At 46.3% G+C, this 23874-nt stretch overlaps 1 protein-coding gene across 2 annotated transcripts in view; it reads right to left on the reverse strand.

Annotated features, from left to right (window-relative positions):
* Positions 1-23874, reverse strand: part of PRICKLE2 (prickle planar cell polarity protein 2) — an 89706-nt gene that overhangs the window by 60139 nt on the left and 5693 nt on the right. The gene's annotated exons all lie outside the window — the stretch shown is intronic.

Below are 23874 nucleotides of genomic sequence, written 5' to 3' on the forward strand. Positions count from 1 at the left end.
GAAAACTTGAGTCTGTATCTACAGAGATGTTTTCCATTAAAAAACAACTTGGTAATACCAAATATTCTTGGACCGCTTCTCCACAATGTAAAATATAATGTGCAAAAGTACACTTTACTTCCAAGACACCATAAACGTGCATGGCAGAAAACCAGTATTGTAAAAAAGGAAGTTCAAAGTTTCTGTTATTGCCCAAAACGGCAGCACTGCGAACAAATACGCAAACAGCAACATCAACAAAACAACCATCACGTGTCCAACAGCAAGATCGGTGTCCCACGGTCAAGATCACAGATGACAGGGACAACGATGATGATAAAGTTGAATTAACAGCAGTTGTGCTGCTCTGAATTACACTCTGATTCTGTTGCTCCCAGCTCCCGTGGCACACATGCTAGATACATTGAGAATGCATCGTGGTGACGTGTGGATTTGTGCATCAGTTTCAAAGGGATGGATGTGAACTCCCACAAACAGAACGAGAGCGTGTGCTTGCCCCAGCCAACGCTCTCGCTTATCCCCATATGAATTCATGGGTGGGGACAACGGGCTCCTCAGCACTGCTGCTTGGTTAAGCCCTAATTAACATCTAGGTGCCAAAAGAGAATGAAAGCCGCCACGAGGAACCCTCAAATACTAAATACCAAATTAAAACCTGAAAGGAGAATTTTTCATTTCCAGTTTAAACATATACTAAATTTTACAGACGTGTTCGTCCAGGGTGTTGACCGAGCTGATGAGAGATGACCCAGCAGGTTGAGTGATCACACAGCACTGTGTCAGAGCAGAAACGAGGAGATTTTGCCGTAATGGTTATTTTCTGGAAAACAATCAACTGGAATGATTCCTGTTGAGTTAAGGGGGGCTGGAGAACAGTGAAACAGCAAAAAGAAAAAACCTTGGATGCACCAACAAAGCATAATGAAGATGGAGGTGGCCACTGCAGCTCTGCCTCCCCTTCTCTCATGCGGGATGCTCCAAGAAACAGACCCTGAGGGATATACATCAAGTCCCTGTGCTGAATAACCCAGCCTGGGACCCTGCTCCCTCCTTGGGGTGATCAGAGTGCTTAACTGGCTGAGATACAAAACTGTAACTGGAATCAGAGAATCATGAATTGGCTTCACTATTTCATTTCTGGAAACTTCCCTGTTAGACAGCCCCACGCTGCTTATGTATAGCTTCATTGATTCTCTGTGCTTTTACAGGCCCATCAGATACAACTAAAGGAGGAAATGGACAAACACACCTGGGAAAAATGTCATTAAAATACTTGTAATGCTCCCTTAAACACTCATGGCTGTGCATTATTGGAGGATACCACATGCTCTCTGCATGCTAAGCACTCTGGCAAAGGAAATAATCCTGGTGCTTTAACCCACAGCAAATCAATCTGGATTTTCCCATTATACCTGTCCTGAGAAACAAGGAAGCATTTCTCCAGGGCACTACCTTCTCCCCAGCCCAATTCCTTGCGGTGTATGGTAGGGCTGGCTGTCCCCAGGCACAACCAAAACCCCACTGCCTGTCCTTTCTGAAGGCTTTCTCCAAACCCTCAGCACAAAAAGTCCAGCCACTGTGATCCCCTCCAAACAGGGCTCTCTCTTCACAACATTGCTTGTTCACTGCAACATATCACATCATCACGACTCCTTTCATTAAATATATGTATATATGAAAAAAATGATATTTTTTTCCAGAGCTGCTAGCTATTGACCTCATGCCCAAACCTAACCATCATCTCTCCAACACACATACAACACCAGGTAGGTGTGACTACCCGTTGGAATAACTGCATGCAAGCATATAATCCCTGCTAACACTCTAGGAGATGCAAGGTTGAGGCTGGCAGGCAGTTTGCTTCTGAGTAGCCACTGGAAATGGAAGCAAAAACCCAATCAAGTGATGGCAGCCCTACAGTAATGCCAGGAATGTGTGTAACTCCCCCACAAGTTCACAGCCACGCTTTAAGTCAAGCAATTAAGGATAGACTCTATCTGCCATAAACACGCCTTTTGTTTGCAAACTAAATTAATGCCACAGCAGTGATTAGCAGAATGTTTTCGCCATTGCTTTTTAAAAACGAGGTTGAAAAAGTATTTCAGCTTATCCCAAAGCAGATTTGCCTATTCTGTGCTAGACAGAACATTAACACAGGCCTTTGAGATACATTTTCTCCAATGAAAAAAATAAATTAACCATTTTACTTCTGGCAACTTGCATTTCCACTAGGAAGAGTCCCACTCTATGCATAAACCCAATTATCACATATCAAAATCCAAAGCTGTTTAGAAGAAGGCCTTGAGGGTTTCATCAAATGAGGAAAACTCAGCCTCAGTTGCCATCCGCAGAAGGATGCTCCAAACATTCAACATCATGAATGCAGCTCAGTAAGTCAAACCTGAACACAGGGCTATGCTCCGGGTCTCCCCAGAACTACAAATATTCATTGACAGCAAAGCTTATGCACATTATTTTCCATGTAGCTCGTGTTTTCAGTCTGCCTAACACAACTGCCTCAGGTGATTTAAATAGGAACTGAAAATCTTCCTGAAAGATGGAAGCAGCACCGTCCAATTTGTAAATACCTTGGGCTCCATGGAAGGTTGCTAATGTTAATACAGGGAATCTGTTTGATGCATGTGAAAAGAAAAATAATTCTCATTACAGAGTTCCTTGTAATGACAGTGCTCAGATAGAAACCACAACAGCCTGCTTTTGATTAGAGCAAGCCATTTAGTGCCGCCGTTATTACTTGTTGTTTCTATGGTTCCTTGGGTGTGCATAACTCTTCCCAGACAGACACAAGGAAAGGCTCACATGCTTCTTCACTGAAGTAACAAATCCTGCTGGGTTTCAGCAAGGTTGAGCTTCCTTGCTATCCTCCTCACTTGTTCATGGCCCATGGCAGGGCTTGGTGGGTCCAGATCAGACCGGGCAATTCTCCTTTCCTGGGCCTTTCCACATTGTTTTTTTCTTTCTTTTTGTCCTCATTTTTCTTCTTCTCCTCCTTTTAGGAGAAGGGGCAGGATTCCCTTATACATTCATCCATAATGGAAGTGTCCCACGTTCTCCTATCCGCTTCCAGAGGACAACGTTACCATTTTTATTACGGCTGAAAAAAAAAAAAAGGCATTCCTACATTCAGGAGAATTGTTTGAGGGTCATTTAAATCAGTTCAGCATAATGGATTTAAAAAAGCTGCTGGCTGAGACAAGAGCATCAAATTTAGCACACAGTCCCTGTCCAGCTGCCTCCAAAGTGCAACGCTGGCACGGGTGGCACAAAGCAATCCTGCAGCCTGGCAAAGCCAATTCCAGCCATTGAGACACGGTCTGAGAACGTTTTTCTTCACTCTTTCCAACATGAGACTTAGACTGATATAAAAGAGAAAAACATTAAAAATAAAAAATCCTCCAGCAATCTGTCAGGTCTAAGGGTTAGAGAATGGGGGCCACGTTTAATTGGCCGATGGTGGTTAACAGCCCCATAAGCATCTGTGTGCCCAGATTTGTGACCTCGGTTACTTGGCACGCAGTGTTGTTTGGCTGCAAGAGATGACAACAACCACACAAAAGCGACTGCACAGATACAAGGTCAGTATGTGCAGTATTAATGAAGCAATATAGATGATAAGAAATACATCCAGTGCCTGGATATACTGTATGCTCAGGGGAGCCAGACTGATATTAAACAGCAAAATACTGATCTATTGTGTAGGATGCACGTCTGAAGGAATGGTTTCCAGATGGGACCACTCGTAAACAGAGATTGCAAAAAGCTCTCTTTTTAAATAAAATAAAAAGAATATATACCACACATACAAAGCGGTCACATCTTTCCGAATAGACTTTGTAACAGCTCTCCTTTAATTTGTGTGTCTCCTGCATGTACCTTGAGTTTAGGGTATTTTATTGCTGAAGAATCGGCCTTTTTACCTTAGAAGAGGCTACTTTGAGTGAGAATTGCCATATCTTTCTTCTGCCCTGTTAAATTCTTCTCCCAGCCTGCTGGGCGGCCGGGACAGATTGCAAGGCTGGAGCTCAGACAGCAAGGAAAACAAATGTGAGTTGTTTTAATTTTTATAGTACTTCCATGTGCAGTACATAAACCCCTATTCAGAGTAAACAAAACCATTGCAGAGCTGGAGGGGGTGATAATCAGCGTACACAGATCTCAATAAATACGTCAAACTATCAAACTGCCAAGCTTGGCTTTTTCCTTTGCTATTTGAAAGCCATCAAACAAACTCTTGGAATTAATCAAAAATCATTTACAAAGGCCATAAAACGATGAGGCTGGTAATAAATCACATTAGCAGAGTATCACAGAACAAACCGACACTTGTGTTTTCGAGAAGCTGATATTGGGAGAAGAATGCCATTCTCCACCCCTCTGTAAACGTTATTAAAAAGTTGTTTAGTTGCCATTGACATATTGTTCACAAAGCTGTTGAAAAACGTCCTGCTTGCCAGCAATGTAAGGAAACGTTCAGCACGGGGTGAATGCTAGCGCACATCCCACTGGGTGCTGGACTGGGGAGGGAACAAGGACAGAAAATGATTTTACTCCTTGCAAATCAAATATTTGACTTCTGCTCTGTTTCTTGCATCTGTTCACCAACCTCAGCTATGTGCTCATCCCTTTCATTTAAACATAATTTACCTCTTAGACATAAACAGTTTATCACTCGAGAGCTACTCTACACCAAACAAGGGCTGCGAGCAATATTCCAGCCTCTTACTTATGTAAATACCATTTATTAACAAGAGGCACAAAGTGCAATGCCTGAGCTGAGGCCCAGGAAGCTCTGCACTCATATTTTGCCAGAAAATCTGAGAGATGTGGGAAGGCTCAATGCAAGGCCATCAAGGGGGACTGGTCAGGGGGTTATGCCTGAGCACCACACGCCGTAACACTCCGTGGCACATCGCAATCTAACGATCACAAGTCATCTAAAGGTGCAAAGCAATTTTCTGCAAGTCCCAACCGGTTCTAAAATGTGGGAACGTATTTCTGAGGAGAAATGAGAGATTATGGCAAAGTTGGGATGGCTTTTTGCTCTGCAGCACTGTTTTGTTGCAGAGTCACATGGAGCCTAGCAGGAGTCTGCTGGAAATGATGGCTGAAGTACTGGGACACGCCATTGGGGAATGTGGGTTTGCACGGTCAGTCACTGCTTCGGTGATGGAAATGAGCATTAAGTTAAATGGCATTCCCAAATGACTGAGCAAGCAGCTGATATACAAGTCTGGTGCCAGCAACAAAATCTATAGGAGAAACTAATTCAAATCCTTGCTCATCCTTGTTTATATCACTAATGACTCCCAACCTTTCCCCATTCACCTGTGCTACTACTAGCTTGTTTAATAAACATTTCAATAGTTGTATTTTTTTCCCTATGTTTATTTGTACTTCCCATCAAGAGGAAGGCAATGCCTTTCAAAAGAGCAATGTACCTGGTGGCTGCTGCCAGCACAACGAAATCACTGCAGCTGCCTGCAGCCAGAGCAAGATTTCATGCAGACAAGATGCCAAGCGATGGGGGAGCAGCATGGGGCAGGGTAAGGAAGCAGCGCCACATGTCGGGGTGCATTAAAACACACCTGCTTCCCGCATTCAGAGAACATTCCCTGTGCAACCAGACTTGCTGCTGATGGAAATAAAGCAAAGAGCTGCCTGTGGCAAAGCCCCGAGTGGGGTGCAGCCTGGTGGAAACGCCCTCTGACTCACTTTGTTACTGAGGCTAAGTGCGAGCTAATTAATTGACTGTATCTGTTTCTCTGCTCTGTATTTATGAAATGCAATCTCCACAAAAAGGCTGGCTGCCTTGCAGTTACAACATTCAGATGTTAGAAATTCATGAGCCAGAATCAGTAAACATGATGCAATTATAAAAATAAATTGATGTGGAAAATCAACTTAAAGAGTCCTCGAGAGAAAAAGCACTTCTAGATAAAATGCCTCATAAAAATGCACGTAACAGCGTCCTGGCTGCAGCACAGCAAACGACCAGGGACTACATTTCAGTTTGTGCTGGGCGAATCATACCCTGAGATAGCTCTCTCTGCCTTTCCCATCACCACACGTATCAGAGACATGCAGCCCCAGACCCAGTCCCACTTCTCGAGCCATTTGCCAAGCCCAGACCAAACATTCGGGAGCATATAGTCAGTAGGGAAGACCGACAGAACAGGGCTTCTCCAGTTGTGCTTCTTAGTGTTTCCCAGCATTTCTGTCTGATTTTACTGCCACATTAGTTCTCTATTATAATCACTCTGAATCCAGCTGCCAAGCTCTGAGCAGTTGTTACTTTGCCATTTACTCTGAGTAAAGTGTGAAGCTGCCTTATGCTACTGGAGTCAGACAGATGAGTTTCTAATTGCAGCACCATTCCCAGGTTCTTTGTTCCTAGTTGCAAAACAATTTCCGTTCAGGAGACAAGTACACCCTTGCACCAAGCCTGCGCTTTCACACAGTCAGCACATTTTCTTAGCTCCCTTGGCAGCTCCCCCAAACCACTGACCAGTGCACTGCCCACTTGCAGGACCCAACACAGGAGGACAGGTTTATTCCTTTTTCTTTCCTCCAAGAGTCTCCAGATAGCTGAGGTGGGCAAATCTCATCTCAGAGGGCTCCTTTGAATCACAGCCTCCCAGGCAAAGCCTGAGGTCACTCAGAGACCAAGAAGCATTTCTGGTTGCATGATCACCACTTTGGGGCACTGCCCTACGTCTCCAGCTGTGGGTGCGGAGGCTGAAGGGTGGGCATCTCTGCACTGGGAGGGAGCCCGGAGACAAGTCAGGCACTGAATCAACACATGACCACCAGAGGGATAACTCTACCCTAAGACTTTGTAATCCCCTCAATAAGGGAACACGTTTATCCTACTTGGTTGCGCAATATAACCCCCAAAAAGCAGAAGTGGTCAAGAGTGCTCCTCTCTCACTTGGAGCAGCATCTTCTAACAGATCCATGAAGATCACAATGAGCCCCACTGGGCTGGGGCCACAATGACAGCCTGTGCCCACCCAACTCCAGCTCCCTACCTGCCCAGCATCTCTCTTCGGCACATAGGGATTGGAGATTTTTCCTTTCTTCTGGCTCCAAGCGACGAAAGGTACTGGCTGAGCATTTGGGCACATTGTTAACCCAACACTTATGCCAACATGTGTCAGACACCATGGCAACTGGTGTGCTAAGCTAATTATGTCTGTACACAACGCTTAATAATGAAGCATTATACTGCCTCATTAGAGAGCCTTTGCCTGGCTTCATCCCCACACCCTGTGCTGGCTGCAAGGTGAGGCAGCGTCCGCCAAAGCTCTATGATGCTGCTGGGACTAGTGACTTCTCTGTCCATCTGCCCCCAGCAGAAAGAGTTCTTAGCGTGTCCTGACAAAGTGACAGAGCCAGCAAACTGCTGCTTTACTAGGACACACTTGTGCAAGAAGGAAAACAGCAGAGGTGAGCTTCCAGCACCAGTCCTGCTGCCCGCCCCCCAGCACCTCCATGTGTGGTCCATGTGTAAGCACCATCTGTCTCCAGTTTAGCACAACACTGCCACAGTCTCACCAATTAAAAGAGCCTGCTGGAGTTCAACTCTAAATAAATGCAAAGTTAAGTAAATGATCAGCTGTGAAGATAGATAGGAGGGGAAGCCCTAGTGCCAGCATGCACCCAACAAGGATGGGAGAGGGACACTGTGTTGCTGCAGAGGAATGGGACCCACCCCCAATTCCCACACCTGCCATGCCTGGAAGGCCTGGGTCCCACAACCCTAAGCCATCCCAAGCCCCAGAACACAGGAGGGCAACAGATATCCAGAGACACAGCCTCTGATCTATCCACATGCTGCAGCCCATTTGCCTCCATGGCACTTTGCTGCCTTTATCACCCAGAGGGAACATCAAGCGCTATGAAAAGGGAGTGAGGAGTAGTGGTTCGGCTGTGCCTCTGAAATCCAGATCACAGCACTGTGAGGCAGAGCCATTTCCCATCCTGGCCATTAGAGTTGTGTCAGCCACACCAGGAAATCACTCACTCTCAATGCAGATTTAGTTGTTCATTGCTGTTGCTGTAGCAAGTTCCAGAGTATTGGTTAAGGGGGAAAGCTGCAGAATGTCACATGGAAATCAATTTACTGTGAGTTAGGGGAAAAACAGTATAAAAATGCAAATCTTTTTTGTTCAAGGGAAGGAGGGGTTGAAAGGCTTATGCTCTGGGCACAAAGAGCATCACCAGGACATTGCTCTCCATTCACTTCTCTGAGAGGAGAGCAAGTAGCAATGCAAGGCCACTTAAAACCAGTGCAACTGCATGTAGGCAACGCATGGAAACACAGCCTGACCTTCACCATGTGAGCAGAAGTGACCAGACCTACACAACACGATACGATGCCCTCAAAACCTAAACGGGGAGTGACCATCTGCATGGGGCAGGAAGATGACTCCTCAGAGCTCAGCACCACGCTCACATTTCTAGCTGATGAGCTTTCCAGAAACCTTCACTAAAAGCCAACTTGCAGCTGACCCCAGCTAATTTCTCCTGCTTAAGAAAATGAAATACAGAAAAAATTGTTTCCTCTTCAGCTCTGTGAAGTCTTGGTAAGTGAAAAGACAATTAAAATGAGCAGAAGTGGATCAGCGGCACTGACTCTCCAGGGATGTCCCACCAACTCCAATGGGAAGGGGACCAACCCTAGCACAGGGGATGCAGGTGGAGGAGGCTGCTCAGTGGGGACGGTTTAGATAAATATCGTATAAAACAGCTCAACCCCCATTCCTGTGCAGCAATGTATTTGCTTGTATTTACCACCCACGTACTATTTTATTAAGACATAATCTCAAATGAGAATTGTTGCTATTGCTGAAGTTTATTTTAACATATGGCTAACTGGGGCTAAGAAAAACATGTAAAATACATTTTAACGTGCTATTCCTGCCTAATGGTTTTTGTAATTTTTTTAATACCTTATATATATTTATACATTCCAAACTCTGGGAGGGCAGGTATGTTAAAAAATTATATCAGTCACATGGTGATTGCTAAATGAAAAAAGTACTGTGGTTCCTTTGTATTAACCCAAAACCACTAGCACTGTTCTAGTTTTCAGTGGGCAAAAGGCAATTTGTAGTTTCACAAATTCTGTTCAAGACATCATAATTCTTACCTGGTCACAGCTGTCAGGTGCTGATACACCACGGTGGCGGGGTTTTAAAAGCAGAGATGGATGTCTTGTAAAAAGCCCCAGGCATTTAAAAGCCAGAAAAATTCTTTCAGTCCTGAAAAAGCCCAGTTCAAGTCTTGCTTGGGGTGAGGAGCTTTTGCTACGGTTCAACACGGCACTTAAACCACATGCCTACTGCTGAGCACAGGAGGAGGCTCTGCTGCCTGTGATAAGCCACCCACGTGTGCAACTTTAGGATTTGCCACTTAACCATGGGTATCAGCACACCATTAATAGGAAGCCATTAGCAGAACCAGCCTCACATAAAACCATCGGAGAGCCCAAAGGAGGGCTACAAAGATGGGGAAGGGTCTGGAGGGCAAGGTGCTGAGGAGCAGCTGAGGTCCCTTGGGTTGTTCGGCCCAGAGGAGAGCAGGCCGAGGGGAGGCCTCATGGCGGCCTGCAGCCCCCTTACAGCGGCCTGCATGGAGGTACATGAGAACACCCACTGAACAGTCCCCGCTTTTCAGGCTTGGTCCTTTATCCCCTTATGAAAGCCCGCTCTGCAGAATTTAATTGGGTATATTCTAAAATATCAGCTTTGTTTCTTCACCAATAAAGCAGAAAGCCACTCTCTCACATGTTTATTTGAAATAGGGATTTAGTAAGTATTAAACACTCCCCTCTCAGCTAAGGTTCCAGGCCAGGATTTAAGTATCTGTGTTACAAGACGAATTTGAGTTTTAACTCGCAGTAAGCACATTCTAAAAATGGAATAAAATAATGAAATCCATGTGCAAATCTCTGCCCCCCCGGTAACCCTCCTGACCCAAATACAACCCACACTCTGACCCGCATGGGACGTTCACCTCTGCTCACTGCTTGCTGGAAGAACAACAAGCCAGAAAGCCAAGACAGAAAACACTCCCTAATTTTGTAGTTTTCAGCTGATTTCCCTCAAAAGAACAGAAGGGCAGACCAATAGGGGGATGAACTCAGAGGCCACTTAAAAAGGCCACTTTGCACACACATGGCATTCTTTATGCATTATTTACATCTCCACTCGTATCCTGTTTTGATGTAAATCCTACTTTAGTGCTGTCTGCAAAACTAGCAAATTCCTGCAGATCTGGCAAAGCATTTAACCCGCTGCTTAGCTCCAAGCCCAGCAGTTGCTCAATGAGGCTATTCATGGACAGCCCTTCTTGCACCCAGAGGTGCTGAGCTCCTTTCCTAGATCCCTGAGCAGTACCTAAGCCAGGCAGATTATTTCCACCTATGCCCTTTGACTGCAAGTGACAATGGCAAAACCAAGCAAATCAAGCAGAGCATGATGACTGTGATTCGTTTTGAGCTGGTTGCCTGAAGGCAGCTGTGGCTGAGCACAAGTAATGGGCAGCCAAGGATGGGACTGCTGATCCCAGCCCAGCTCACTGCCAGAGAGGTCAAGTGGTATTATTCTGTGTATTCCTGGAAAACACTTGAGATGAGCCTCACACCAGTCATTGGGTCATCATCTCATGTCTGTTTTTTTTTTTTTTTTTTAATAAGAAATAAAAGGAAGAACTGTAGCTTTCTACATCCAGTGAATCAAACTCCTTATAATTAGGGCTGCTGGTTTCCCTGGCAACAAGGATATAACTCCTTTTTATGTGAAATAAAGAAACAATAGCTACAATCCAGCTGTCCGCATGGCCTGGGCAGTGCAGCCAGTGGAGGGACGGCACTGCAGGGAGGATCTGCTCTGCTCCCAACAGCACCGTGCTGGTGGGGGATGCACACTGAAATATCAATCTTTGGCCAAAATCACAGTGAGAAGTTGACAGTGATTTCTCCATCCTTCGTCCCCTTGCCCAAGGACATCACCAGCGCTGCTCTTTCTGGAAGAGCAGCATTGCTCCCACCCTTCCCCAAGGGTTCCACAAGCTCCTCTGCGATGACTTCACCTATAATAACAACTTCCAGAGCCCTGTGTGCTCCAGAGGAAAATAAACTCCAGTTATTTTTTTCCTTTTATAGCACTCTTATTTTAAGAATTTGATGTGGGTGGAAAAGAAAAAGACACACCTATCGCGGCTGGAATAAAGCGCTGGGCACGATGTGGCTCTGGCAAGCAGGGAAGTGAATCACATGAGATCCGCGCCGACTTTCTGAAGTAGTAATTTGCCTGGGCCAGGCTGCCGTCACAGATGCTGCCGTTTATATGGGTAATTTTGTGTTGCTTTTTCAAATATGCAAGGAAAAAACAGCAATGTAATAATTCTCAACAGCACGACTGCATTGCTATGCACATACACAAAGCTGATGACAAACACAAGCAAATAAATATAACCATCACCAAACGCTGAGAAGCACCACTGCAGAGCTCAGTTTGGGGAAAAGGAGGAGTGTTTGAGCAAAAGTGGGTGATCATGGACACAGCCTGCATCGACATCCTCATGTGCAAAGGGAAATCAATGCCAGCATCGCTTTCTGCATCAGCGTGTGGCAGATAACACTGCCGCCGACTGAGCCTGATTTTATTTCATAAATCAATACTGAATGCTTAAGAACGGAGCTGGCTGGAAAAGGCTTTGTTTGTGGATTTCCATGAGGAGAAAGCAAATTTTCTGTTATAAGTTCAATGATGACATTTCAAATGAGCAGCTCACTTTCTACCAAAAGCTGGGCACCTGGATGGCTGAGATGGCCAAAAGCCCACAGATCTCTGAGAGGCTGGACCTGGTGATGTTCCAAGTGGTTTCTCCCCCCCTTCCTACCTCTGGGAACCCCATACCGAAGCTCGTACAGATAGCATCCTAGACATGCACTGGGATGGATGGCCCCTCCTGACATCGTGCATCCCGTGTTACTCCAAAAGTAATGCCTCCCATTTACTTCCATGGAAGCTACAACAGATACAAAGAACACAATAACACCACTTGATAGAGCAAATTCTCAGCTATGATACACTGATTTTTAACGTCACCACCATTATCCATACATTTTCACCAGCAATGAACAAGAGCCTCCATGCCATGCTCATAAAAATCTGCACCAGCTGAGGTGACCCACTGTTTCATAGCTGCTATGATGGTGCTGTTGATAGGAAAATACTGCCCACACAGTCCAGCTTTCACTGTGCTACCATCCACTGTTTGATCTTCATAACATTCAGCAAGCGTTGACGAATGTCAGTGGGTGCCATTTTTTTCCGCATAGAAGAATTCAGTTCCACACTTTTGCTTCTTCATGTGGACTTCCACTTTAGACACCATTTAGTCAGACTGCCTCTCTGCAGCCATCTGTTGCATGGCAACAAAGTGTAACAGGATATCATAGGAAGGTTCAACCTCTACTGTCATATCACCAACATCCACCTCTGACACTGGGCCGATGTAATAAAATAGGAGGCATTACTTTAGGAGCAGTGCTTGTATGTGGGAGCCCCAGTTGAATAGGTCTCTCTCCCTTGTTCCTCAGTTCTCCCCCCATGCAGCCTGAGGACTTGCTGTAGGAAGCCATCCAGCTCCAAAGAACAACAGAATGAGGTGGTGCCAGCACAGGGGTACCAAATGGAGCTCTGAGTGCCAAGAGCGAGCACGGATTCCCAGAGAGAACGGGCAGCTCATGGGACAGAAAAGCACCTGGGGTTAAGCTCTGAATTGTACCTGGCTTGGAAAGTCCCTGGGCTGCCCATGTTCTGGTTGGGGAAAAGCAACACAAAACCATCGGCACTGCTCCCCGCTCCCCGCCAGCCGCACCGCTCCCTGACTCACCGCCTCTCCCTACTCCCAGCTCACAGACAGCATCATGCTCCAGGAACCACAGCCATGGAATTGCTGTCTGGGCTTTGACACCAGAGCTTCAGTAGAGAGAACAGAAACGCTACATTGGAGGAGTTATTCCCTTTGCTCCCAGGAACTCGACAGACCTGTTTCTTCACCCCAAGCTCTAGCAGGTTGCAAGCTCCAAGGAAGTTTTGCCAAGGAAGCTTTTCAGCCCAAGCCTGACATTAAATAAAGCTCAGATTCACGGGACACTCTAAACAAACTCAGCAGGGACAGAACGTGGCATGAGGCATTTGCAAAATTCACTTTGGAAGCACGCAGAGGTACTTACAACGATATCCATCCCGATCAAAGTGATTTATATTTTTCACAAGTGAGCAATTCACTTACTAGGAAAGAGACAAATTTAATTTTTAATTCGATTTCTGTCAAAACAATATTTTCTTGTTGCTATGACAGCTAAAAGGAAAACCTCTTAACTCTGCGACAAGCAGCTAATGGGATTGCCGCACGTTACCAGAAGCAGGAGCCTGGGGAAGGAACACGGCCATGTGCATCATTTTTGGCACTTTGGTTTGGTGGAGATTTTTGAATAGGATAGGCTGGAGCTAAGGAGAAGGGAGTCCCTATGGAGCTGGGGAATGTCTACAGACCACTGGAGCCTCATACACCGGGGACCCAGCAGAGCCCAGGGATGCTCCATGGGTTTTCACATCAGGCACCCATAACTCTCACCACACCAAGATGCATGATCCTAGAGGGGAATGACATCTGCTGCCCATCAGTAGATATGGCCGGAGTCCAACAGCAATAACAGAAAGGCTGAAATATATAACCGTGTCTTTTCCTTATGTTCCTCCTCCATAGCTACCAGCCTTACAATGTGAAAGAAGTGCCCTGATGAATAAATATCTTCTTTTCCTTAGCAACAGTTAGCAACAGTCAAGTCTTTTTTTTCCTTGCTCAAAAGAAACACATCTCGAGCTAACACAGACGATTTAAACGGCAATAAATATAGTACGTGGGTGTAATCAAAATCGCTGAAACACAAATCACACTTTTTAGCCTGAGTTATTTTAAAGCACGAGAAGAGCTGCCACTGATCTGCAGGGACAGAGCGGAGAGGGCTGGAGGGGTAAGGAAAAATGCCCCAAGATTTTTGGGAGGACAGAATGGTACTGTCCAAGCAAGCAAAAGTGAACCCTGGAACAGTGATGAGATCCCAGTGTTTGTCTTCAGTTTTCACTACAACTTGAGTTGCTGCAACAAATCTATCTGTCTACAAACTGCAGAGGTCTCCAATAGTCAAAAATCTGCTAAATGCATAACCCCGGCACACAGAAAACGTACTCTTTTCACAGCTCTATTCCTTTAACAGTTCATTTAAGACGTCTGCCTTGCATTTTTCCATTTGGTGTTGGGAAAATGTTTTCTTTCACCTGGCTTAGAGCCCGATTCAACAGAAAAAGAAAGCCCTTCCCGTTTCCATGGGGCCCCGCGCTACAAGGCATGGGACGAATGTTACCCTGAGCCGGGAACCTCTCATCTTGGCCACCAGGTACGCAGGGCCCTGCCCTTCTGCCCCTTGCCACTCATGGGATCACTTCACCCTCTGTTGGATCATGTCTCCCACTCCTGATGCTGTCAGCTGGACAATCCCAGGTTGCCAGTCTGCTCCCCACGGCCCTATGGGATAGGAAATGCTTCCTGCAGACACGGGTTGGCTTGGGGTCTAAATGAAACCTCACTGCTCCTTCTAGACCAAGAGAAATATTCCTGATTTTCACACCTTAAAAATCAGCAACAGAAATCGCAGCTAGACCACAGAACACAGCCTGGTTCCTATCCAAAACTAAACAAAGCCAACTACCACTAATTGCAAAACAAAACCATGGAGTGCTCGATCACAACACAAATCCTGGCCTTAAACATGGTTCTTTCCACTCCCCAGCCTTGCTCCCAATAGCCCTGTCCCCAAAAATACCACTGCGTGGTCCTTTTGATTCAAACCAATGTATAGATGATCCTTTTCATTAAACTTCCAGTAGCTACAAACACCACCTCTCTGCCATCCCACTTGCACAGAGCAACAGCAGCCTGCTGTCAGCCATTTTAGTGTGCACTCCTGCACCACATCACAGATTTGGGTGGTGGCCATGGTTGCCAACCCAGATTGTAGGGTAGAAACCTTTGCATGCGGGTTCCACGTTTCTCTTCTTTTCTTGTTTGGCTTCAATATCCCATTGTGTCCCATGCCAGAGCACTGATAGAACGGCGCTCGAAGGAAAATTTGTTTTAGGGAAATGAGAAGGCTTGGCAGTTCAGTGGGGGAAAAAATGCTCTGCAGGACGCCTGGCTCCAGGGGACACGTGGGCAGGTGAGGGAGATGCTAATGGAGCTGGGCAGCTCTGATGCATTGAGCTTTTATTTCTCTGGAGACCCAGGGAGATAACAGCATTCGGTTCTTTCTCTCTGACTGTTTCAGGATAAAAGATTGTTTCAATTCTACTTATTTATTTTAAATTGAAGCTCAGGATTGCAGAAGGCAGCTCAAGAAGCCTAGCTCCTCTGGTTGAAACCGCATTAATGACACAATCCCTTCCCAACCCTGCTTTAGGCCAGTAAGGGAAATACTTCAGGTGCTTTTGTCTAAACAGCTTCAGAGAAGAAGCAGCCCTTGAGAGAGGCTGTGATTCACCGGGGGCCAGTTCCCATCACACCCATAGTCGGGACACTGCACCACACTGCCCACTGCGAGGCCTATATAGGTGTACAGCCACAATGATTGATGGGATGGTGTCAGACTGCACCAACGAAGCTTTATGTTTTCCTATAATACGTAGATATTTAAATCTCTAAGCCTGAAGTGAAAGAATTTAGAAGCTCCAGTTATAAAAGATCTGCTCCCAAATCCTCATCGCTTTTCAATCCAAGTCTCAGACATATTATGCTCTTTCTGCATTGAATGTGCCCTAAAGGTGGGGATTAGGCAGGCATTTGATTATGCCTTTTATGTTTATAGCAATTCACTTCCAAACCTTTACTAACTTTAATTAAATGCTACATTTTCACTGCCTTGTCCTGAATTGAGAGAGAGAGCAGGAGAGAAAAATCTGTCCTCAAACAGAATTTACATTTCTAAAGCACCTTTTTCTGTGCAAGCACCTTGGGGCTACTGCATAAAATCGTTCTGAGCTGCCTTAAGAAGTATTGGTGCAGACATCAAAGCAGCTCTAATACCAAGACTCACACAGACCCGCAGACATCTGAGATCACATTCACAAGTAAGAAAAACCCTAGAACAGCTCCTGACAAAGCCAACTATGGATCCCTTCAAAAGGCAGACACTGGGAGAATGAGGGCATCCAAGCTCCAGCAGCCAACAGCATCACCTTGGAGGAAGCTCATAGGCAGGGGCTTGGGACTGAAGAGCACGGTGGTCTGCACGGCACTTGGTGAGGCCCCATGCCCTATTTCTGAGCCTCACTCTCCATAGGAGCATCATTCAGCTGCAGATGTCCCTGTTCATTGCAGGGAAGTTGGACCAGACGACTTTTAAAGGTCCCTTCCAACTCACATGATTCTATGATTCTGTGATCATCACATCCCTGTGAGCCCAGGCAGGAGCCGAGTGGCCCCAGCAAGGAGAGGCGATAGATGGTTGATTTGGGCCAAATTGTAACTGCAGTTTGGAAATCGGGATTTTGCCCTATTTTGAAATCTGGGTAGAGCAGAAAGCACTCTCAGGAACAGTCAGATCAGAACCCCATGGATCTTGTACGATTAGCTGAGCTCAGCAGCCCTGCCCTTTGGGGCCAAGATAGAAGAATGACATCAAATTTTTATCAGTGAAGAAATTCAAGCTTAGCTTGAGCAGCAGCACATCTCTGCAGCCCATCGGAACAAATCCACACTGCACAAGGGGAATACTAAAAAGCCTCAGTTAAAATCTCACAGGTCAGCCAGCACCAAGGTTGAAGCTACAGACAACTCTGCATAAAAGCAAAAAAACACTGAATCTGGAGCAAGATTCCCATTTGTTATGCTATTCCCCAAATCCGTGCGTCCCTTAAAGGGCACAAAGGGGCTCAGCCTCCAGTGATGCTGCACCTAGGTCACCATTTCCCTACCCTATGTGCTTGAGGGCAGCAAAAAGAGAATGATCTCTGCAGCTGTGGATGGTGCACGAAATCCACCCAAGCAGGCAGCTCACCTCGAGAGATCACAGCCTGCTTGAAGACCCCAAACAGCTTTGGGGGGATTTGAATCATTGATAAGCCTTCTTCTCACCCTCAGGGCTGGTCTGAAATTTCACTCGTTGGGTTGCTATGGTTAGAAATGCAGTGAGCACATGCACCATCGCCATGCTGCAAACCCATCCACTGCTTAAATCAAAATAGCTTAACTTTTCCTGGCTTGCATAAAGGCATTTCCCAGTGAGAACCACCATCGAGACAGATTTTGGCCTTTTAGCTGCAGTTCTTGCCATCAAAAAGCATTAAGAAGATGTAAAGCTGTATTTTACCTTGCCTAAAACGCCTGTAAAAGAGCGAATACTTTTCATTCAAAGTCTGTCATCGCCAGCCTCACGCTGAAGACCACATGCCAGGTCCCTGAGAAACTCAGGGCATGTCTCCCACCAGCTTCCCCAGGGCCAGGATCCCACCCAAACCTGGAGGAGATCAGGCCAAAAAGAAAGTTTAGACAGTTCCTGCGTGCACTCAGAGAGCGGCTGGAGGAAAAGCCAGCACTTAACAGCGCTAGCAGCCCTGCAAAATTTTACAATACACAACTCTCGCGTTAGAGGATACAATTCTTTCTTCATAAAATATATGGGGCCTTTCCACCAACTCCCTTTATTGGTCCATTTGGCTACTTGCTCCTTTTATGAACTACTCAAGTTCCAGCATCATCTGGAAAAGTCCAGAAGGCAAAACGACATGTAAGACCCCCTTAAATGCATCTCCACCACCAGCATTTGGGCACCACGGGTAAAGGCAGGGGGGACAATAGCCAGCAGACAGGGTAGCTGGGTTTCATCGCCTGAAAGCAACGCACAGAATCTTTTTAATTCATTTCTTCTTATTGTCTGCAAGGTCCCAAAGCTGCAAAGTGGATGCAAATGCTTCAAACCACGGTGCTTTCACCTCGGTGCAAAATCCACTCGGTAGCCAAAGAGCAGTTAGGGCCGGGGATGGTTTTTAGCAGCCTCCTGTGGCTCTTCCATGGGGGTCCTTTACTGGCTACAGTTAAAGAGTAATCTTGCACGAAGGTCCACACGCTAACATAACAACATATTTTAACGGTGTATTTAAGTAGTTTCATTTCATTTCATTCATAACTTATTGACATTGGCTAAGGTGAGTCCTGAGGCTCGAAGGTCGCTCCTACAACGCTGGCTGCCCACAAGTGCACTCTCTCCAACTGCACGCTGCCAAATCCGCGTTAATGATGCAAAGCTCCTGCAAAACATGTTGTAACCCTCATTTCCCAGTAAGCTGCCCGCCCAAAGTGGGATAATGACCAGCAAAGCCTATAGGATAGGCAAAGCCAAGCAGCATGTGTACATGGTGGGTTCCTGGCTGTGCTGTGGTATTGTTCTGCTGCTCTTTGTCCCTGTCCTGAAGCAGTGGGGGTTAAATCCCAGTGCCTCCCAGTTAGCTTAGGGACATCTATATGGTAGGATGGTGCCCAGCTGATCACATAGTTCCAAAATGTGTAAAACAGGAATTGGTCTAACAAGTCTGATCCCATCCCACAGCTCAGCAAGGTCTCCAGGAACACTGCCCATAGATAATTATCAGTATTCATCAATGTACTTGCACTTTTACCCAAGTGGGAAGGGGCTCTGCAGCATGCCAGCAGCTGCACCCTCACGTGCATCACACCCGAGCTGCACCAAGGTCTTACAACACACTCAGATGAGGACAAATGCTGCTTGCAACAACCACATACAGACTGCTTGCAGCCCTGCAGCACGGTCTGCTGCCCTCACATCAATAGGGTCCGCTTACAAAACCCCTACCGCTAAACTTGGGTTACTCCCTAACATCCAAACCTTAATTAGTACCTGTTACAATTAGGCTCCTCCAACATTCCAACATTTGTCTGATCTCCGCACTCCACAGACACCCAATGGCAAAATCCACCTAGCTGTGCGCTTTGCTTACATTGGTTATCTCCAACCACGTGCCTTCTCACACTACTTGCTGACCCGTATTTCACACAGGGGTGTTGACACATCCACCTCTTGCAGTACTGCTGTCAGAGATTTAGATTAACCCAACCCAAATAACGGGCTCTGAGCACCTGATGGAGCTGTAGGTGTCACTGCTCCCTACAGGGAGTTGGACCAGATGGCCTTTAAGGGTCCCTTCCAAGTCAAATGACTCTATGATAAGTAGCTCACTGGGAACGACAGAGGACAGCTGAGTTCCTCTTGAATTAACAACTAAAATCTGAAAAACTTGTGATTGCAAGGAAGACCAAGCTTGCTACCCTTTGCTAACCAGGGCCTCTTCTTTTTTCCTTCCCACACTGAGCATTGAACAACACAACATGCACCCCATCCAACCCCAGCAACACCGCAAGCAATTCAGTTTTATATTATGTGCTAGGATTATTTTTATATATATATATACCACCCCACGTCTTTTTATATGCACACACACATATATAGGCAAACACACACACAGTATTTAATTTCTGCTAAACAGAACACGAGCCCCGTGGTTTTCTCCGTGAGCCTCCCAGCTCAGCGATGCCGAGTGCCCTCTGCTGTACATGAAGACAAATGCTTCCTTATTTAAAGAGGAGACTGTTATTTTAAATATGCGTAACTTCACTTCGGACAAAACATTTGTTAAAATGATGTGCAACATGCAGTACTAATGCCACAAGGCTGCTGCTCTCGGGCACCAAAGGGCTCACGGTGTCCCCGATAGGGTACATCAGCACAAAGTAAATAGCCTGTGCTCAACTGCGTGGTGTACACTTCAAGAATGTTTTATTTATATGTTTGAAAATAGCTGAAGGAAATCAGAGCAAACAATGTAGCTTTATCACCCAGGCGTTTATCAGATAGCCTTCACGCTTCGGTGAATCCCACACCTATTAGAGGTACACGCTGGAACCATCAAACAGAAACATGAAATCATTTTTCTTTTGTTAAACACCATTGTTCCTGCTACTGGAAGGAAAGATAATATTAAAACATATTCAAATGTATGTATTGGAAACCTCTACATCCTGTAATAAATTATGCACTTGATATTAAAAATCTGAGCTACACTGCACACACTCGATTTCAGAATATTAACTTTTATTGTCTTCTCACGTCCCAGCTCCTCTCCAACCTGACATTTAAAGGGACCAGCACATGGCCTTATTAAATCCAAAAACAGATTTAATAAGGCACAGACAGGGCTTGGTGATGAATGTTACCATTTGTTTGGCATGTGAGCTGGGAAAGCTGATCAGCCCTGTCCTCCTCTGCCTGCCGGTTCCTTACACATTGGGCAGCCTCGAGCAACAGCCTGCCTCCTCCAGGGCTGTGGCCTTTGGAGGAATGGTGCTTAAAGCTGCACAGCATCCAGAAATCCCAGCTGCCTGCCTATGCTCCTGCTGGGAGGACTCCATTCCCAGCACAGGTGGTCACTTTCCAGCCGGCATTTCCTAGAGGTGGCAGCACTCCAAAAACTGGCTTTCTCTTATGCCTTCCTGTAAATGTTCTCAGATTAAGCTGATCAAAAGGGGCAACCTGATCAAGCTCTAGGTGTCCCTGTTCATTGCAGGGGACTTGGACCAGATGGCCTTTAACAGTCCCTTCCAACTCAAACAATTCTATGATTCCATGAAAAATACTCATTATTTTTTCTTTTAAATTAAACCATCCATCAATATTTTCCCCCAACAAAATGCTGGTATCTTTAACAGCTTTTCAGCTTGCTTGTCTAAGTGATTCTTGTCCTAGTTTCCCCATCTTGGTTGTAGGCCAACCATCACTGGCTGAGCCAGAGGGAGCATAAAAGCATCTTTCTAAGACACTATGAAAAGGAAGAATTGGATCCTGGAAGCCTATTCACTGTCATGCCTTGGGTATTTAAGGATCAAACACGCATTTGTGAGATGACAGAAGGTAAAAGGTGGCTTTGAGACTTCTTGGCGTCTAAGGAACCCTCTGAAAACATCTTTTTAGCAGGCAGACAGAGCACAGAACACCAGCACAGCAATGCGTCCCTATGGCCGCAGCAGGGGACAGCAGGGTGGCAGATCATTGCTGGTAGCACTCCGGGCATGCCGCAAAGCAAACAGCTGAAGGCAGGGAAACAGGACGCACCCAGCACACACTGAGGAGGTTTCCTATGGTTACTGCTGCCATGGAAATATTTTTTTGTTGGCTTGCTCTAAATAATATCTCTCTTTGGCTATAGAGTGCTCCTTGTGAGGGTCAGACTGAAGAGATGCACGCACTGTCGGTTGTGGGGCTTTCCTTCCTGGATCCCCAGGGCCAATGGGTTCATTTCAAGAAGAGGAGGAGGAAAGAAAGTGGGGAGGAAGGGAGGGGAAAAAGACAGTACTTCCTAATTGCTCCCAGCTGCAGCCAAGCAGCTCCAACCCGGCTGCCAGGAGCTGCAGGCAGCTTCCCCAGAATGGCCAAGGGCTCACAAGCACAAGAACCCCTCGCAGGGACTCCTCCACTCACGTAAGGATTTCAGTAATTACATTTATATACTCCCCTTATCAGTGAGAGCAGCCATTATGTCTTTTATCGCCACGGCAGCAGCATCTGCAAGAGGGCAATGGATAGGGGATGAAATATTTGCTGTGACGGCAGAGCACAAAGTGCCTCCCTTGGTGGTGAGAACAGTAATTGCGATCCTTAGCACTCAGAGTGCTGAGCTCCAGCATCAGGGCCCTGCGGAGAGCCACACAAGGGGGGAGAAATGGCCTCTCCAATGGCAGAGAGCACCCTGAATTTCTCATGGATGTATTTTGTTAAATCTGAGGACGGCTCTGGCTGTTGGGGCCCCTGAGGTAAAGGCTCGTGGCAACACTGGCCATGCTCACCCCATAACCAGCTTCCCTTACATCAGACAATTCTGCTAACGTTACAGATTGCTCCAACATTAGATAGCAACTACAGAGAAGAAAGATGGAGAAGAGCCCCCAGTCCAGCTTTCATGGGAGTTTATTCATCAGAGAAAAAGTAAATATCCAAATGAGCATCATGGTGAACTGCAAAACCATCTGCCCAAGAGCCAGGCTGATGCTATCTGCCACTCTTAAGCTGGGTGATACACTTACAAGGCAGACAATGAAAACGCAATTGATTATTTGAAGAGTGACTCAGTGGTGTAATAAGGATGGATTACTGGGGCCCGAGGGTGGGGAGCCTGAACAGAATAAAGGGCTGCCGATTGACTTTTTAAAGGCAAACAGGGAGCAAAAACCAACAGAAACTCTCTAAAGAGCTGAGCAGCTCTCCACTGCAGAAGAGGGCATTCATCCCTCACCTCCTCCCAGGTTTTTGACATGCCCCATTACTTGGGCTGGGGGCTGTAGGGGGCACAGCACCTTGTCCACCCGGCTGCGGCGAGCCGTTAAATCAGTGCACCATCTAAATCCAACCTGGCACCCAAATTTATAGCCATAGCCTCCAGTGCTGACAGCTGTCTGCTTGAAGGAAATCCCTTATGCAAGCCCATCTATCCCGGCTGTGCACTTTGCGAGCTCTGTCTTGGGTGATTTCATCTGGAAGGACTCTGGGATGGAGATGTGCTTGGTGGTAACAATCAGCTCAGCACTGCAGCTGAGGATTGGACCCAGGCACTGAGAAAGGGTGGGTGCTGTCCTGCTGACATCGGGAGGGGAGGACACACACATTCACGCTCACACCAGGCAGAGAGCACGGGAGCATCTCACTTGTTGCGTGCTGAGATGCAGCCGTAGGATTTTTCCAAAAAATTAGCACAAAAAAAGAAAAAAAACAACCAACAGTAATAAAAAAAATCACACAAAATAAAACCTCGCACTTTTAAAATAATTGTTTAGTCTAAGAGCAAAATATCAATTAAAATCAGAGTTCAGTGTTTTCCCGTTCTGTCCCCTCACTTACCAGGTCCATTTACAATCACAACAGAATAACACCCCCCCCCCCAAACCAGACCAAACCCCACATCACACTATTAGCTTTTTTTCACCCCATTCATAAAATGAGAATTACATGAGGCTGCTTCAAAACATGAAGCAAACTTATCCATGCAGCACTTTCCTAGGAGAAATTTTGCTTTTTGGGCTTTCCTGGGCAGCTCGGCCTGCAGCAACTCCAGTTACACCAGCTGCAGACTGGGGCTCCTGTGTTCGGATGAAATTTAATCAAGAAGTGTCCCAGCTCCTTTGAGCTCCTGCAATCCAATCCCCAAAGGCTTGTAAAGGACTTCAGACAGGCTCTCTGGGCTTGCGCAGATAGAGGCATGTACCTCACCTGCTCCTTTGTACATCACATAGAAAAAAATTAAAGAATTTATTTTCGGCTTCTTGCCAGGGACAACACTGCCTGCAATGTTGTGGTGCTCTGTTAAAATGGATATGGCATCTTGCAGCCAATACAAACAGGACACCTTATCTGTCTCTGTTGGCTTCGGGGCTGTGTCAGCAGCAGGGTATGACAGCGTGCAAGGGACAGCCAAAAGATGTGGTTGGGAGTCTCCAAACTCAACTGTTTACTGGGCATTTATGGAAGGAAGGATTGTCCCAGGGTGAAGCTGGAAAACCCATGGGGAGCCTTACTCCCAGATGTGCCCAAAGCCATGTCCTGATGTCGTGCTGCTCCTTGGCAATGTACAGTGAGACCCACGGGCAGGATGTGCCTACTACCCACCCAAGGCAAAACCCCAGCCTGCATTTGGGGACCTCAATGGGCTTCAGATGCCT

This window comes from Numida meleagris, chromosome 11 (assembly GCF_002078875.1).
Source record: "Numida meleagris isolate 19003 breed g44 Domestic line chromosome 11, NumMel1.0, whole genome shotgun sequence".
NCBI classification, from domain to species: Eukaryota; Metazoa; Chordata; class Aves; order Galliformes; family Numididae; genus Numida; species Numida meleagris.